The 16,890-nt window shown below is 36.0% G+C and overlaps 1 protein-coding gene across 2 annotated transcripts in view; it reads right to left on the bottom strand.

Moving 5' to 3' along the window:
• Positions 1–16,890, bottom strand: part of add3a (adducin 3 (gamma) a) — a 159,091-nt gene that overhangs the window by 104,371 nt on the left and 37,830 nt on the right. For both annotated transcript variants that reach the window (XM_067416252.1, XM_067416253.1), the window contains one exon: positions 6,156–6,209. The gene's annotated coding sequence lies outside the window, so the exon portion shown is untranslated. The remainder of the gene's footprint in view (positions 1–6,155; positions 6,210–16,890) is intronic.

The raw sequence follows: 16,890 nt of genomic DNA, 5'->3' as shown, positions 1-16,890 counted from the left end.
TTTGTGAGCTGACGCTTGAAACCTTGAAACACTGAGGGGATTTAAATCCTCCATACGGGGTGGAAATGAACGGGTTTTTATCATCGCTGAAGTGAGCCACAATACGATCGCAAATGAACAAACAAGCGAACATGACACATGAGCATAATCAAGCAAAAGCAGCATATATGAGTTATTTCTTGGCTAATGTCCTTACTGTCTGTCGTGTGTTTTGAATAATGACATGCACTGAGCCTCTCTTCTCAACATAGACACGCCCCTTGCCTGCTGATTGGCTACAAGTTTGTTATTCCACTCGGCCCGTGTCCTTTTTCTAAAATGTTTTTGAAATAACACATCCCACCTTTAACACAGAAATTTGAGTTTAAATTACAGACAATATTAGGTTGATGTAATAATCAACAATGTTAGCAGAAATCTACAAAATAATGTTTGCATCCTAAAAGGTTTAAGTTTAAGATTTAAGTTGTGGTAACAGGTCCCCTGAATTACGTTTTCGAGCGTACTAACCAAAATCTTTCAAAGTCATCCCTACACTTTTATAAGTTATGAGCTTTCCAAATCCAAAATGATGACTACAAAGGATTTAAGTTGTAACTTATCTCAGTTTTGGACAGAATGTGTAGTTACTGCATTTATACCAGCATGGTAAAATACTCTCATTCACTGTAAGTGTCTGTTTAAACTCCCAAACTCTCGCACAAATGACATCATAACGGAGGCGGAGAGGGATATCAGTGCTCAGAGGGCTTTTGTGTATGCGCGTGCAGTGAAAAAAAAGAGAGCAAAGGAGACCGAAAAGAAGGGAGGAGAGGGGCTAGGGAGGAAAGTGTAGGCTTGAGGAGGCATTTGGGACGTTTTTTGTAGTCCAGCCAAAGAATGAGGCAGCAGAGATCGGCCATGTGTTCGGTTAAAGGGGTTTGCAGACAGAAATCAGTGTTTGTTTGTCATGCAAAGATCCTGTAAATGTATGGACCGTTCGGGAGATATTATTTACCTTTCATTGACATATAAAACATGTGAAATCGTGTCAATCATATGGACTCTACAAACGATTGCTCAGCTCACTATGCGTCATTGCTTTAGAATCCGAGAAAAAGGGTGAACCAATCATCCAAAGCAGCTCATTATGGTCCTCGTTGTGCTTTTTCGCATCAAAATCCACATTGCTCACACTAAACTATGCTTTATGGGATTACAATAACAACACAGCCCAAATCCACTTTACCAGTAACCCTGATTAGAGCTGTCGCATTATGTGGGTTTAGCCAAAAATCACTTACAGCAAGTAAAGCGAGACTAAGACCTCGGTGACAGATTTTACGCCAGTAGTGTGGAAATGATCACAGATGACTTCACAATCATCAACAGATCACAGACAAAAAGAAAATTAAAAGTGAATTTTAAGCAATGACTTCAGACAATCCAGAGCAGAAAAAGACGCACTGAAAACTACCAACAATACAGAAACAATGGACAATTCTAGACATTTTCATTTGGGAAAGTAACAATGGAGATTTAAAAAAAGTCTAAAATGCAGAAATCTTACTTTGCTAAATCAGCAGCAATGGCATGTGCTGCTCATACAAATATGAAGGGCCAAATGTGGCAAAACTTAATGAAATTGAAATGAAATGAAATGAAATGAAATGAAATGAAATAAATAAATAAATAAATAAATAAATAAATAAATAAATAAATAAATAAATGATTAAATTAAATTAAATTAAATAGTGAAATGAATTAATAAAAAAACAAATAAAAAAATGAAATGATATAATGGAATTAATAGTTAAATAAATAAACAAACAAACAAATAAATAAATAAAATGATAATGAAATAAATAAATAAACAAGTTAAGAGTCGAGCCTATTGAGCTGTACTATATATTAGATACACTTTAGCCATTTTTGAAAATTTGTTTTTTGTGTGTCTGATTATTGTAACAGGTACAATGTACCTTAAGTTATTTTGGTATTTGTCATTTATATTGTAGTCAATGTGCCGTAGACTTGTAAATGTATATTTTTGTTCGTATTTTAATGCTTTTTTTACATCTTGGCCAGGGGACTGCAGATGAAAAATAGCCTTTTGGCTAATTCTGGCTTTTTTTAACATATATATATATATATATATATATATATATATATATATATATATATATATATATATATATATATATATATATATATATATATTGTATATATTGTATATATATATTGTATATATATATATATAGCATTGTATATATATATATATATATATATATATATATATATATATATATATATATATATATATATTGTATATATATAGCATTGTATATATATATATATATATATATATATATATATATATATATATATATATATATATATATATATAGGTTAAAAAAGCCAGAATTAGCCAAAAGGCTATATATATATATATATATATATATATATATATATATATATATATATATATATATATATATATATATATATATATATATATATATATATATATATTCATTTTATTATATATATATAATAAAATGAATAAATACATAATTAAAATGAAAATCTATAAATAACTAAAAAGTTAAATGAAATTATATATTGAAATGAATAAATTAATAAATTAATAGAATACATTAAATATATATATATATATATATATATATATATATATATATATATATATATATATATATATATATATATATATATATATATATATATATATATATATAGGTTAAAAAAGCCAGAATTAGCCAAAAGGCTATATATATATATATATATATATATATATATATATATATATATATATATATATATATATATATATATATATATATATATATATATATATATATATATATATATATATATATATATATATATATATATATATATATATATATATATATATTCATTTTATTATATATATATAATAAAATGAATAAATACATAATTAAAATGAAAATCTATAAATAACTAAAAAGTTAAATGAAATTATATATTGAAATGAATAAATTAATAAATGAATAGAATACATTAAATAATAAATTAAAAAACTTATTAAATGAGAAGATAAAAACAAAATACAAAAAAAACAATAAAACATAAAAAAAGAAAAGAAAAGAAAAGCAAAAAATAAAAAAGTGATTACTGACGAATGCATTTCAATTTGTCGATTAAAAACAGTTATGCATATAAATAATTATTTGCCATCATTAATTCTAATTTACTGATTAATAAACTTAACACTGCATTGTTTTTAGTAATTTATTTAATTAGATTTTTAGTCATTTAGTTATAAAAGTGCAAATTTAAAAAACTTACAGACTTTTTTTATAGTTATTTATTGATTTATCAATATCTCTGATGATCTAATATGTTGGATATCAATAATTTTTGAGGGTCACACTTTGGCCTCAATCGTTTTGTGTGAATATTTACAGCTATTATATATTTATAGCTGACCAATAAGAATAAAGGTATTCAATTACTAATCAGGAATAATTTGCGGTGACTAATATCAATTGAACATCCTTTAGATTTTAGTAGCACGAGTGACTGCTCGCACGCTGTTCATTTTCCCAGCATTCCCTGTCAGTGTCCTCAAACGCCCCTGAATTGCAACATCATTGTATCATTGTAACAAGAGTCCAAGAATCAAAAAGACCAGAAACAACACTTCAAAATAAGTTATTGACCCTAAGAAGAAATTTAGGGAGACTCAAAAACACAAACCACCTCGCCTTCGCCTCAAGTCAACGGTCTACATTTATATTTTATGCCACTAAAGCCCAGCAAACCTAGCTAGTAAATCTACAGGGCTTCGGCTGCATTTCCCAGACGTCAGGAATCAGGAAGTGTAATCCAAGCATTTTAAACGTCGTTTTTGAGGGCTCTCCCCACAGTCCCGTAAAGCACGCTAATGCTCAGGGACGCGCCGTCATCACTCTCTCTCTCTCTCAGCGGCCGAAGGAGCGGGAAGAACTGCGGAGATGTGAAATTAATCACAGGAGCTCAGAAAAAGAGAGACAGAGACTGCGACAGACAGGGGAGGCTGTAAACTGCTGCTTTTGGGTTTTGTGGTCATTACAGCCGTCAGCGATTCCCGCTCCAGGTCTGTAAAATGTCTCGCCAGGTCGTCATGACTACATCCATGTCATTTGCTCAGAAAAAGGCCCAAAATGCCACTCAGCTAACCATCCACGCAAGATCCCATGTAGGTAGAAACAGCATTACTTGGTCTGGGACTAAACACTTCAACCTGAAAATGTCCCTAGTAGTCGACCAATATGACATGTAATTCAGATACTAGGCTATCCAAACACACACACACACACACACACACACAATTATTTTACGTTTACGTAACGTTATACGTACGTTTACCTTAAATCTAACAACTGACAGATTTTTAAACTGACACAAAATAGACCAAGTGGTCAATTATGGCCAGTGTTGTCCTTCCCCTCGTCGCGCTAACAAAAACTCTCAGAAAAGTCACGCAAGCTTGAAATTCAGAACTGAATTTAGGAACTACAGCTACATAATGTACATGGTATTTGATTAGTTATGTAAAAATAAGCACAAAAACAAAGACAAAGTTGCAATGGGGCTGAAAATTTCAGGTACGTTTCTAGAAACTTCCCAGACATTTCCAGAAACCTCCCAAAAGCGTTCCACAAATTTCCAACTTTACCAAAGTTTCCAGAAACTTCCCACAACTTTCCAAAATTTTCTGAAAATTTCCACACACAAAAAATCCTGAGAAGTTTCCAAAAATTCTGGAAAGTTTCTGGAAACTTTGCAACCAAACAGACTACACAACAAAACAAAAAGTGTTTAACATGGACACGGGATGAGCTTCTGTCTTGAAGTTTGTACTAAGCTTAAAAGAAGGAACAGATGATACAAAATCGACCAAGTGGTCATTTATGGCCAGTGTTGTCCTTCCCCTCGTCGCGCTAACTAAAACTCTCAGAAAAGTCACGCAAGCTTGCGTCAGAACTGAATTTAGTAACTACAGCTACATGATGCACATGGTATTTGATTAGTTATGTAAAAATAAGCACAAAAACAAAGAAAGTTGCAAAGGGGCTGAACATTTCAGGTACGTTTCCAGAAACTTTCCACAAGTTTCCAAAAATCCTGTGAAGTTCCTGGAAGCTTTGCAACCCTACAGACAACATGATAAAAAAAAAGTGTTTAATGTGGACTCAGGATGAGCTTCAGTCTTGTAGTTTGTATTTAGTTTTAAAGAAGGAACTACAGGCATAGCCTAAATGTCCATAGTTAGATTTTATAACTGTCTTCTAAAACTACAACTTTCTGCAATTTTACAACTTATAAACTTTCAGAAAACATTCAAAGTAACAAGATTCATAATTTATTCCTGATTTATCTTATATCAATATTGGCAAGTCATACACCAATATTATATTAGCCAATATTTGACCGTTTTGAGATTTTGCTAATTTGCTAAAATTACTGTGGTCAAAAAAAATGCCAAGAAACACCCAAAAAAGGTTGATCTTCAGAATCTAGTGACAATTTTTTTAACGGATACATTTCTGCTTTCATAATTGTGGTACATTTTGAGTAGATTTTTGTATTTAAACAAATAATTATTTAATTTTTATTTATTTTTAAACAATCTTGTTCACTAGATATTGATGCTGAAAATGGCCATTAAAACCATTATCAATTAACCGACCAAGCCGTTCTCGTGGGAAAACGTAACTATTTTACGAGATGTCAATTTGGTATGAATTTGTATGAAACTTTTAAAAGAAGGATCTGCATTATGAAGGACCACCCCTAACCCCGCCCCTAAAACTTTAAAAGGGTTTAAACAGATATGACAATATACGAGATCATATGAATTCGTAAAAATACGCCACCAATTAAGCAACATGTAAATAGTTACGAATTGCTGTGAGATAGCATGTCCATAATCACCTAATTTGCAGATGTACAATGAAGTCAACATTTGAAAACATTACAGCGTGTCCACTTTAAGCCTCTAAAAGCATCTCTTGACTCAAGCAAAGGTCGTACCCTGAGGGAGCGTCTCGCTGTGCGCTGAAAGAAAAGGTGTTGCGAGTCAAGGTTCAAAGAAAGGACTCGCTGTGAGAATGAGCTTAATTTAGACTTACCTGCCGGGAGCCTGACACCACGCCGCCTTGTTAGCGCTCACGCTCCTGGATGACCTGAAATAAACAAACACACACACAACAATCATCCAAAGTGATAAACGCTCCAGCTGGAAGAAAAAAAAAGAAAACATCAGCTACGAGTAGATTTCTCTCAAAGCTTTCCAAATGACTAGGTGCACTTCCTCCCTCATCTGACGTACCTTGTTATCTCTTCAAACGCTTGGAATGCGCACGAAAGCCAAAAGATAAAAAAACTTAGACAGTCAACTTCCCAGACAAGCCAATAAAAGAAAAAACATTGAGAGTAGGCCAGGCAAAAGTCTTTGAAACTTAAAAATGAGAACTCCTGGACACAAACCTGGAGGAATGGCGCTAAACATGCTTAAAGGGGTGGTAAAACACGATTTCACTTTTCTAACTTTAGCTAGTGTGTAATGTTGCTGTTTGAGCATAAACAACATCTGCAAAGTTACAACGCTCAAAGTTTAATATTTGCTTTTAAAGAAATCAATTTCTAAGGACTACAGCAAACGGCCAGCGGGTTCAATATTTACATAAACCCCTCCTCCGAGAATATTAAAAAAGGGGGCGAGTCGTGCAATGCTGACGAAATGCTGTTATTTTCATCTGGAATTTAGGTCCACTTTGTTCAGCCTTCCTAGGGACGGCGGAGTTAGGGATTAATGGTTAAAATTAAAATCTTGGTTTTCTGTGCTGCACAATTTACGGAGGAAAGCTCCGTTTATTAACCCCCCGGAGTGGTGTAAAGCAGTTATATGATGGATAGATGCACTTTTATGGAATTCAAAAATCAGACCAGGACAGATGTATAATATAACTCCGATCGTATTCGTCTGAAAGCATATCATGTACACCTAGAATGGCTTGAGGTTGAGTAAAATCATGGGCTAATTTCCATTTTTTTTGTTGAACTAACCCTTTAACAACAACAATAACAGATGGTTATAATAGTGGTTATTCACACTACCGGTGCCGCTTAAGATGAGGTTCAATCACTTTTACCATTATTTATCAAACGTTTGTGGGCGAAATCCAGTTATGTCAACTGGAATCCACACAATCCAGAATTTGAGGGTGTAAGATTTTCGCAAACGAGTTTAAGTTGGACATGCAAATTTGCTGACAGCTGCTTGATTTGAATTTAACTTCTGCATGAGCTATGCTTCATACAACTCTATATAGTAGTATATATGACAAGGGACCTTTTTTGCAAACAACATTTTGTGACCGCACCTTTACTTTAAACTTGTCACAATACTTTAATTTCTTCTTCGATACAATACCTTGAAAAAAAGCCGATATTCGATACCGCTTTCGATACTATGGGGAAAACGGACATAAATACCTCCAAACAGGTACACTGTAAAAAAACTATTTAAAAAGTAAGTTATCTGGTTGCCTTAAAATTTTGAGTTCATTAAAATAAAAACATTTGATCTAATACAATAAACATTTTTGAGAATCGACAACTTTATTCAAATATAATTTTTTTTTTACATTTTAAAGAAGCATATTGGGTAATTGTGTGTGTTTTATTTGTGAGGACGCAGTGAAACTTGTGCTATTGGCATGATTTATACAATTTTTTATGTGGTTCAGATACAATAATATTTTGAGTTCCTATTTATTAACAAAAAATTTTAATTTCAATAAACTCAAAATTTGAAGGCAATCAGTTTACTTACTTTTTTAAGTTAAACCAACAATATTATTTTTTACAGTGTATCATTTTGATAATATAGGTAATTTGGTTGTAATAACTTACTTTTAGGGCTGGACAATAATTCAATATCAATATATATCGCGATATAATTTTTCTCAATAACGGTGATATGATTTTTAAACACATTTCCGATATTTCGATATGACTGACGTTCATGGCGCAGCCATCAGAAAGAGCAGAACACGATTGGCTTTCTTGCGTGATGACGTACACCACGGACACGCAGCCAGTGCTCAGCAGTAGTAGGCTGATATCCAACGCGGCTCGTTTTAGCTACAAAAAGAGTTTCCCTGACCGCAACACAAATGTGACTGAACGAGCTTCCACAAGTAAGGAGAAATAAATAGTTGATAAGAGAAGAAAGACTAACTTTCTTTAGTGGCGTGGAAGTGGTTCGTCTATCTATAAAGCACTATTCGCACTGGATAATAATCTAGGGACCTCTGTGATTTAGAAATGACTCCCCCACATCTGAGTTTTGCGTGGCGCATTCGCACGGGATAAGCAAAGCCTGTGATTTTACTCGAATTTACTGACTTCTCCCGGATATGATGTCAAGACTTCGTTATAGCTGTATGAAATCATAAACAGGCATCGATATCGTTTTGATTATTTTACAGTAGCCTAATAAATAAATATAATTTCGTTCAGTTAGTGAACAGACGCCATGAACTGATCTCAGACCAGCGGTAGGAATCAGATTTCATTTATCACGAGTGAGAAGCTGACAATATACCTACGGCGGAAGATTCAGTTTCAAAATTAAATGTAAAAGCGCCTATTTAAACAAGATTGTCATTGTACTGTACTGTACTGTTCTGTTTTTCATTAAGAACAGTATTGATGTTAATATTAAACACACTATTCAATCAGATTACTCTCAAATTGATACTCATTCTAAAGTGAAAGTATAATCCGCGTGGGCGCGGCTGCACGGGAATGACTGAACGGTGCGCATTATGAATGCAGAATTTATTCTTCGTGAAAGATAAAGATAGAAATGCTCACAGGGAGAAAAAAAGCTTGCAAAAAGTATATACAATCCGCCTAATCCTGGCCAAATCACAGATGTCGATTCGCACGGGACTAATATTATCACAGGACCTCGGTGTTCGGCGAAATATGGTAGGTAATTTGCGGGGGAATTTTTACTTTACAATTTACAGACATGGCCGATTCGCACGGGATTAAGATCACAGAAATTCTCTGCAATTATTACAAATCACCAGATGTCCCCAGATAATAATAATACCGTGCGAATGGGGCTGATATTAAACTTCAGGTTTCAGTGAGCTGCAAAATGTGCCGGAGAGGTGCCGACTAGGGGACAATACATCGACATAGACGCATCAATCTAATGTCTACGATGCCAAGCGTTAAAAATAATCCATGTAGACTATTTGTGTAAGAGGCAAGTGGCACATTTGTTTTAATACTTTCCACATTTGCACACAATGTCATGTATTAACACCAACGGGTTCATTCTCGTTTAAATTACCTTTCAAAGTGAAAGACGGTCAGACATGGCTTCACGAAAATGTATAATTTGCTCGTGTGTTAAAGCCTTGCAAAAAGCAGCGTGCACTCATCTCAAACAGAGCACAAATAGGCCACTGAATTGAGTCTTCTTTTATTTATTTTTTGTGCATCAGTAGATAAAGGTATAGTTTTGAATTAAAAGGAGAATATAGCGCTATGAATCGTTCTTCACTGAAATTTAAAACTTAAAAGAAAATGCTCAATAAACTGCGTCTGCGAAGTGAGAGTCTTATGTTTATTTGACAGTGATTTCACATTTCTTGTTCGTATAAAGGCTAAATACAAATAAAAGGTGAACATTAATTTATTTGTACCGTTTTTATTTCTAAAATATTATATAATTTTATAGGAGGAGGTTTCATAGACTTGGCAAATTAATTTTTCAGAAGTTTGTAGGTACAGAAATCCTACAAATGGTAGTTTTTCTAAAGCTTTTATATAGTTCATATCGATATCGAAATTTTATCGTATCGACCAAAATTAAGAAATATATCGTGATATAAATTTTGGCCATATCGTCCAGCCCTACTTACTTTAGACTTTAATTAAATCCTTGTAAACTACATTTGAAAAAAAAAACAAAACACATCATTAATAAAATAACATTTCAAACAATAGCACAAAATAATAAATACAACAGAAAATAAACGAGATATGCAATAAACATGGCTTTTAAACAACACTATTTGCCACCACCAACAAACATTTTGCAATTCTCGTCTAAAGCTGTAAGGCGTCAAAAGTTGTTGCTATATTCTCTTTAGAACGTCTCAAAAATGCTCTTAAATGACAGACCCCCTTTACATACCGAGAGACAGACAAGACCTCCATCAAAGAGCTCAGATGAGGGGAAAAACCCATCAAATAGACCCTGTCTAGAGCCCTCGGGGACTTCCGCAGCGTGTGATAACCATCCGTACCAACACATCTGTCTAAACACTGCTAGGTCAACCACACAGTGGGGACATGCACTACCCATTCACTCTGTATGTTCGATTATGCTAAACTCTTAAAAATAAAGGTCCCAAAATAAGGGTTTGGTTCTCCAAGAAACCTCTCAGTGATCATTTCTTAAAAGAAACATTTTATTCTATAGTGTAGAGGACATTTTAACCATCCAAAGAAGCCTTCTCTGCTATAAAGTCCCTATTAACAGATAGGTGCCTGGATGTTAAAGATTGCTCATGGATCCATACAAGCCAATAAAGAACCTTTATAGTTACACACCAACTAAATCTAAATGTTATGAATGTAAATGTTCAGAAAACTCAAATTAGTTTAATCCTGTTACACCACATGCAGATAATTCGGTCACGCCTCATTCACCGTGCTGATGGGGTTCAGGGTCACTTAGATAACATCCGTACTTACATAATTGTGTCTGGCCCGTGTTGTCCTACAGACAGCTAGTGGCCCCCGAAGCGAGGTGATTCCTGCTCTGTGACTTATGCAAGCATGCGAGCCGCGCTTCTGTCGCAACCCAAACAATTAGCATCTGTTTTCACACTTCCAGACATATTTTGGCTGAGGAATCCATTTAAATGTTGGGTTTTACTGCGGACCATTGAGCTCCCAGCTATTTTAAAAAACTCAGACCGTGGCGTTTGTGGGAAACGAGAGACTTACGCAACACAGGGTTGTTAGTGTGATTCTGTCAGACGGCTCTGAATTTCACAGGCTCTCACTACTGTGCATTATGGGGTTTATGAGAGGAATGTGCTGAGATTTTGGGGCGTATTTTGGTAGCCCACAACATTATTACGCAAGCCTCGACCTTAGACGGGACACCCGTAGTCTGTTCCCAGGCTGATTGATTGATGCATATAACATGCACAAATGTGAAGCGCTAGCAAACAATTAACAGTTCCGACCTGATTGGCTGATGGGGGTTCATCATGAATTATGAACAATATTATTGTACTCGTCTGGGAAATCATAGCTGCACGATATATCGAAATAAAATCAAGTTATGGCTTAGCGCATAACCTAACCCTCATCCGTCCCTCGCACTGTGCAACAAGTGACAATGTCCCTCACAGGTCAAAATGACCCGAAGCCTTAAAATGTTAATTCAACTAATTGGGTCCTAAAGTTAGTTCTTGAGTTTATCTCTTCTGTCAGAAACATATCTAGACAATTTTTAATATTTTTTTGGTAAAGTTTAGTTTAATTTAGAGCATTTTTTAGATCTTTCCATGTATACTAAAGCGTTCCTCGCATTCCATTCATTCCCAAAGTGGTCAAATTGATGCGATGGACTGATTTGTGGATATACTGTATTTCCTTAAAATAAAAGCCTGTAGTCAATTAAACGCCGGGCCTCTGATAGTAGCCGGGGGCGTGGTCAGCACGAACAAATAAAGGCCGGTCTCAAATAAAGGCCGGGGGAAAATGAGTGGATAATCTCCTAAACGCCGTTAATTTAATGCGAAACCATCCTGATGCCACGCGCCCCGATGCGAGTCATGCCATTGCGACACACTCCTGCTCTCTTCTATAGTTAACCTAAAAACTGTGCAGGGATTGCTTTGTAAATTAAATTGAGCTTATAACGGATGCATGTGCCATTTTAAATAGGCTACTGTAGTCTATGAGAGATGCGACGTCTGTGAAAATACCGTGTCAGGCAGGCTACAAATATCGGTCTTCACAATGCGTGCGCCTCAATCTGCTCCGTCAGTAGTCTTACCGGTATGTCCTGATCAGTGCCCTGACTACTGAACTAGGAATACTGATTAAGACGCAACTAATATTAGCCTCTCGTCTCTTTTATGTCTTAAGGGTGTCGCACCCAAGGCTCGAAGCTCAGCTCCGCGCAGCTCCGTGTCTCAAGCCTTATTTATACTTTCGCCTGTCTCCGCTGCGCGAGCCTCCGCTGACTGTTGTGCTATTCTTTGAAAGGACAGAGGGCGATTCGGAGTAATTGTTCTACAAACCAACGCGTCGAGAAGAAGTGGGCTAACGTGCACAGGTGATGATTTTTATTTCAGTACATTTCACCAAAAACCACACTACAAAAGATTTGTGTAAAACTCAGTAAACCTTGGCTTAATATTATTACTTGTGACATGAGATCAAAATATGCACTAAATTAACAAGCTCTTAAATATTTGCTAATTTCACTAAACTTTAATGTCGTGATTTATTTATTTATTTGCTTAAACCTGGATCTTTATTTAAAAATGGCTTATTTCTGCTTTTGTAGACTCATTCAGTAAATATAAGCACCTCATTTGTATGTGCAAACTGGGGGCCGGTGTGATGAGACGTCATGCTCGTGTAGATTCGCTGAGAGCTCGTTCATCTTCGGATGCGGAGCTGCGCGCGGAATTACAAAAAATATGTATTATTTTGTTGTATGGTGATATTTTTACGATTGTAGAAAACTGGCAATGTATTAATTTATTTGCTGGAAACCATGTAGAGAAAATACATTGCGGAGCATAGGCTACCAAGTATCCCGTTTTGGCCGGGAAAGTCCCGTATTTTACCCTTATTTCCCGCCATCCTCCCGTATTAGTATTTTCCGGTATATAGGCCTATCCTGTATTTTAATGTGCATTATTAAAAAATAATAATACCGGAGGAAAAAACCAAAAACATTTCCAATCTGAGCTCTGTAACTAGCCTCGCGATAACTGCCATCTGCAATAGCCTACAGTAGCCTACTGTAGGTGGCCGTTGATACCCAAATGTTGACAGGTATGTCGCGGTGCAAAGAGGATACTGACAACACGCTGACAGACAGGACAGAGCAAGTTACTTTCGATATGAAACAAAGTCTAAACTTTAAAATGTAAATGTAAATTCTAATGTAATTTAATGTGCCGCGATCACTAGCGCCTCAGCTAAAGCTGCTCGTGAACCGATTATCTCTTCCTTCTAGCTCATTGATAAGCATAAAATAAACATGAATGAACACTAAAAGAAATGTTGTTTCAACCGCGGAAAGACGTTAGTACACACCGTTTTCAAGTTCAAGTCCACCGATGTTAATCTCTCCTGACTGCTTTGTCGGACAAACCGGCAGATTCGGCGATGTGATTGGTCAGATCACCTGTCAGTCAAACTCGCGGTGAAGGGTGAATTTGAAGAGAAAATGGACAAACTACGACCTGCTTACCTGGCGTAACTCTGTTGCTTTTAAATGTGTAATATAAATAAAATTTGACTTGAAATAACTTTTTTTTTTTTTAAAGACGTTCTAAAGAAAATGTTCTAAAGAAACTGAAAAACAGTCACGCTTGTACATTTAGAACTGTTCTTTGCAATTGTATGGCTTACCACATTTCATTCAGAGCTTGTTAATCCTGATATAACTTTGTTAATAAAATAAAAATATTTAAAGAAATCTTCATTATCTTTTTTTTTAATATGGCAATACTGCCAAACAGATATTCTAACTATAAACAAAAAGCATAGTAACTCCAATTTTGGTTAAAATGTAAAGTTAATGTATTTGCACAGCAGGATAACTAGTAACCAAAAAAGCATGTTAAGAATCGTTTTGGGAATCGGATCGTTACTCCCAGAATCGAAATTGGATCGGATCTTTAAGTGCCTTAAGATTCCCACCCCTAATATATATGTGTGTGTGTGTGTGTGTGTGTGTGTGTGTGTGTGTGTGTGTGTGTGTGTGTGTGTGTGTGTGTGTGTGTGTGTGTGTGTGTGTGTGTGTGTGTGTGTGTGTAAATGCACTCACCAACAAAATCACCCAATCAATGAGCTAGTCATCTGGTGAAATTGTGGTGTATGTTTTCATATCACAATATATAATCGTAAAATATCGTAATGTCAGTTTTTTCCCCGTGCAGCCCTATGGGTTATAAATGAGGTGTACATGTGACACTGCCCAGCTGTGGTTGTCAGATATGGTCTGAACTCAAAAGAGTGATCAAAGAGATGAGGAAGTCCACTCTGAACGGCTGACAAACCATATTTGACAGAATAACGGGCAGATGAGCGTTCAGTAACCATCTCAGTATGTGAGTATCCCTGCGCTCGCTCGATGCCAGAACAGATGGTGCTCGGGAAACCCTTCAATAAATGATAAAACCCCTCAGGACCACCGCATGACTGACAAGCCCAACGAATATGAACGCATTCATGCCAGTGATAACTAGGGTACTTCACTTGAGCATAGAGCATGAATGGAGACGAATCTCTTTGCTGTTACATAGCAGCCAGTACAAGCCTCTCTGGATTTCATTCTGGATTTCATTCACCCACCTAGCGTACACATGGCATGACATAATGAGGTTATGGTCCTAATTATTGTTTTAATTACTTAAGTATAAAAAAGCCACAGATACTAAAAGAGGGAGGGTTGACATGTCTTATAGTCCAATAAAAGCGTTACCAGCTGTTTCTTTTGAGTTTATGCTAGAGTTTATAGATCAAAATCTATCAAAGCACAAATTTGTCTCACAATAACAGGTTGAAAATTCAACCCAAAACATTAAACTTTTTACATAAATATACAAATGTAATGTTATGCATATAAATCACTATATTGGGTATTTGTTTGATAATCCTATAAATTAAAAACTAAACAAGACAAATAAAAGGACTATCATCCAATTCATTATGCATCAGTTTTTCCCACCCATCATCTCAGAAGTGTATTGGCTTGTACACTAAATTATTTTAATGAAAATAAATAAAACTTCTACAGTATTTAGTTGACTGCAAATTACCTTACCATATACACAGAAAGTGATTTAACAGGACATCACTTATTTAACAGTAAAAACTGTAAAAAAACGAAATTGTGTTTGTTTGAAGCATGTTCCCATATCATTTTTAGTTACAACATTATTTTAACAATTTCAATACGTGCATTTTTACATTACCACATTGTAAAATGAGTTATTAAAAATATGAATCAACTTATGACTTATGATTTTCTGGTTTAGTTAATGTTTATACCATTTTTGTTTTAGGTTTGTGTATGAAGTTTAATTTATGTGCACTGTAAAAAACTAATTTTTACAGATAAATACTATAAAAACAGCTACAGTAAAAAGTTGATTTAACCAAGTTACTTTACTATACATGGTGAAAATGGTAAACGTTTTTTTTTTAAATCAAATTATGTATAATGCATTACCCTGATGGTGTTTTGTCTGTGACCCAGTGCCCCAATGAAGGCCAAGGACAGGGCACTTCTGACAAACTCTGATTCATCATGTGGCTTTCTATAATACCACAAGTTTTATTAGAGGGGTTAAAGGGGTCACGAATTGAGAAATCAAATTTTCCTTGAGCTTTTGACATAAGAGGTCATAATACTATAAGAATATCCTTTAAGTTTCAGAACTGAAAAATTCAGTTAGCCAATCACAGCAGAGGACGTTTACACTTTAGTCTGACAGCAGCCAATCACAGCAGTGGGCGTTTACACTGAAGACTCACAGCAGCCAATCACAGCAGTGGGCGTTTACAGTGAAGACTCACAGCAGCCAATCACAGCAGTGGGCGTTTACACTGAAGACTCACAGCAGTCAATCACAGCAGAGGACGTTTACACTATAGTCTGACAGCAGCCAATCACAGCAGTGGGCGTTTACACTTTAGTCTGACAGCAGCCAATCACAGCAGTGGGCGTTTACTCTGAAGACTCACAGCAGCCAATCACAGCAGTGGGCGTTTACTCTGAAGACTCACAGCAGCCAATCACAGCAGTGGGCGTTTACACTGAAGACTCACAGCAGCCAATCACAGCAGTGGGCGTTTACACTGAAGACTCACAGCAGCCAATCACAGCAGTGGGCGTTTACACTGAAGACTCACAGCAGTGGGCGTTTACACTGAAGACTCACAGCAGCCAATCACAGCAGTGGGCGTTTACAGTGAAGACTCACAGCAGCCAATCACAGCAGTGGGCGTTTACACTGAAGACTCACAGCAGCCAATCACAGCAGAGGACGTTTACACTATAGTCTGACAGCAGCCAATCACAGCAGTGGGCGTTTACACTTTAGTCTGACAGCAGCCAATCACAGCAGTGGGCGTTTACTCTGAAGACTCACAGCAGCCAATCACAGCAGTGGGCGTTTACTCTGAAGACTCACAGCAGCCAATCACAGCAGTGGGCGTTTACACTGAAGACTCACAGCAGCCAATCACAGCAGTGGGCGTTTACACTGAAGACTCACAGCAGCCAATCACAGCAGTGGGCGTTTACACTGAAGACTCACAGCAGTGGGCGTTTACACTGAAGACTCACAGCAGCCAATCACAGCAGTGGGCGTTTACACTGAAGACACAGCAGCCAATCACAGCAGTGGGCATTTACACTTTAGTTATACAGCAGCCAATCACAGCAGTGGGCGTTTACACTGAAGACTCACAGCAGCCAATCACAGCAGTGGGCGTTTACACTTTAGTTATACAGCAGCCAATCACAGCAGTGGGCGTTTACACTGAAGACTCACAGCAGCCAATCACAGC

This window comes from Pseudorasbora parva, chromosome 14, assembly GCF_024679245.1.
Source record: "Pseudorasbora parva isolate DD20220531a chromosome 14, ASM2467924v1, whole genome shotgun sequence".
Taxonomy (NCBI): Eukaryota; Metazoa; Chordata; class Actinopteri; order Cypriniformes; family Gobionidae; genus Pseudorasbora; species Pseudorasbora parva.
This window is presented reverse-complemented; position numbering and strand designations above follow the sequence as displayed.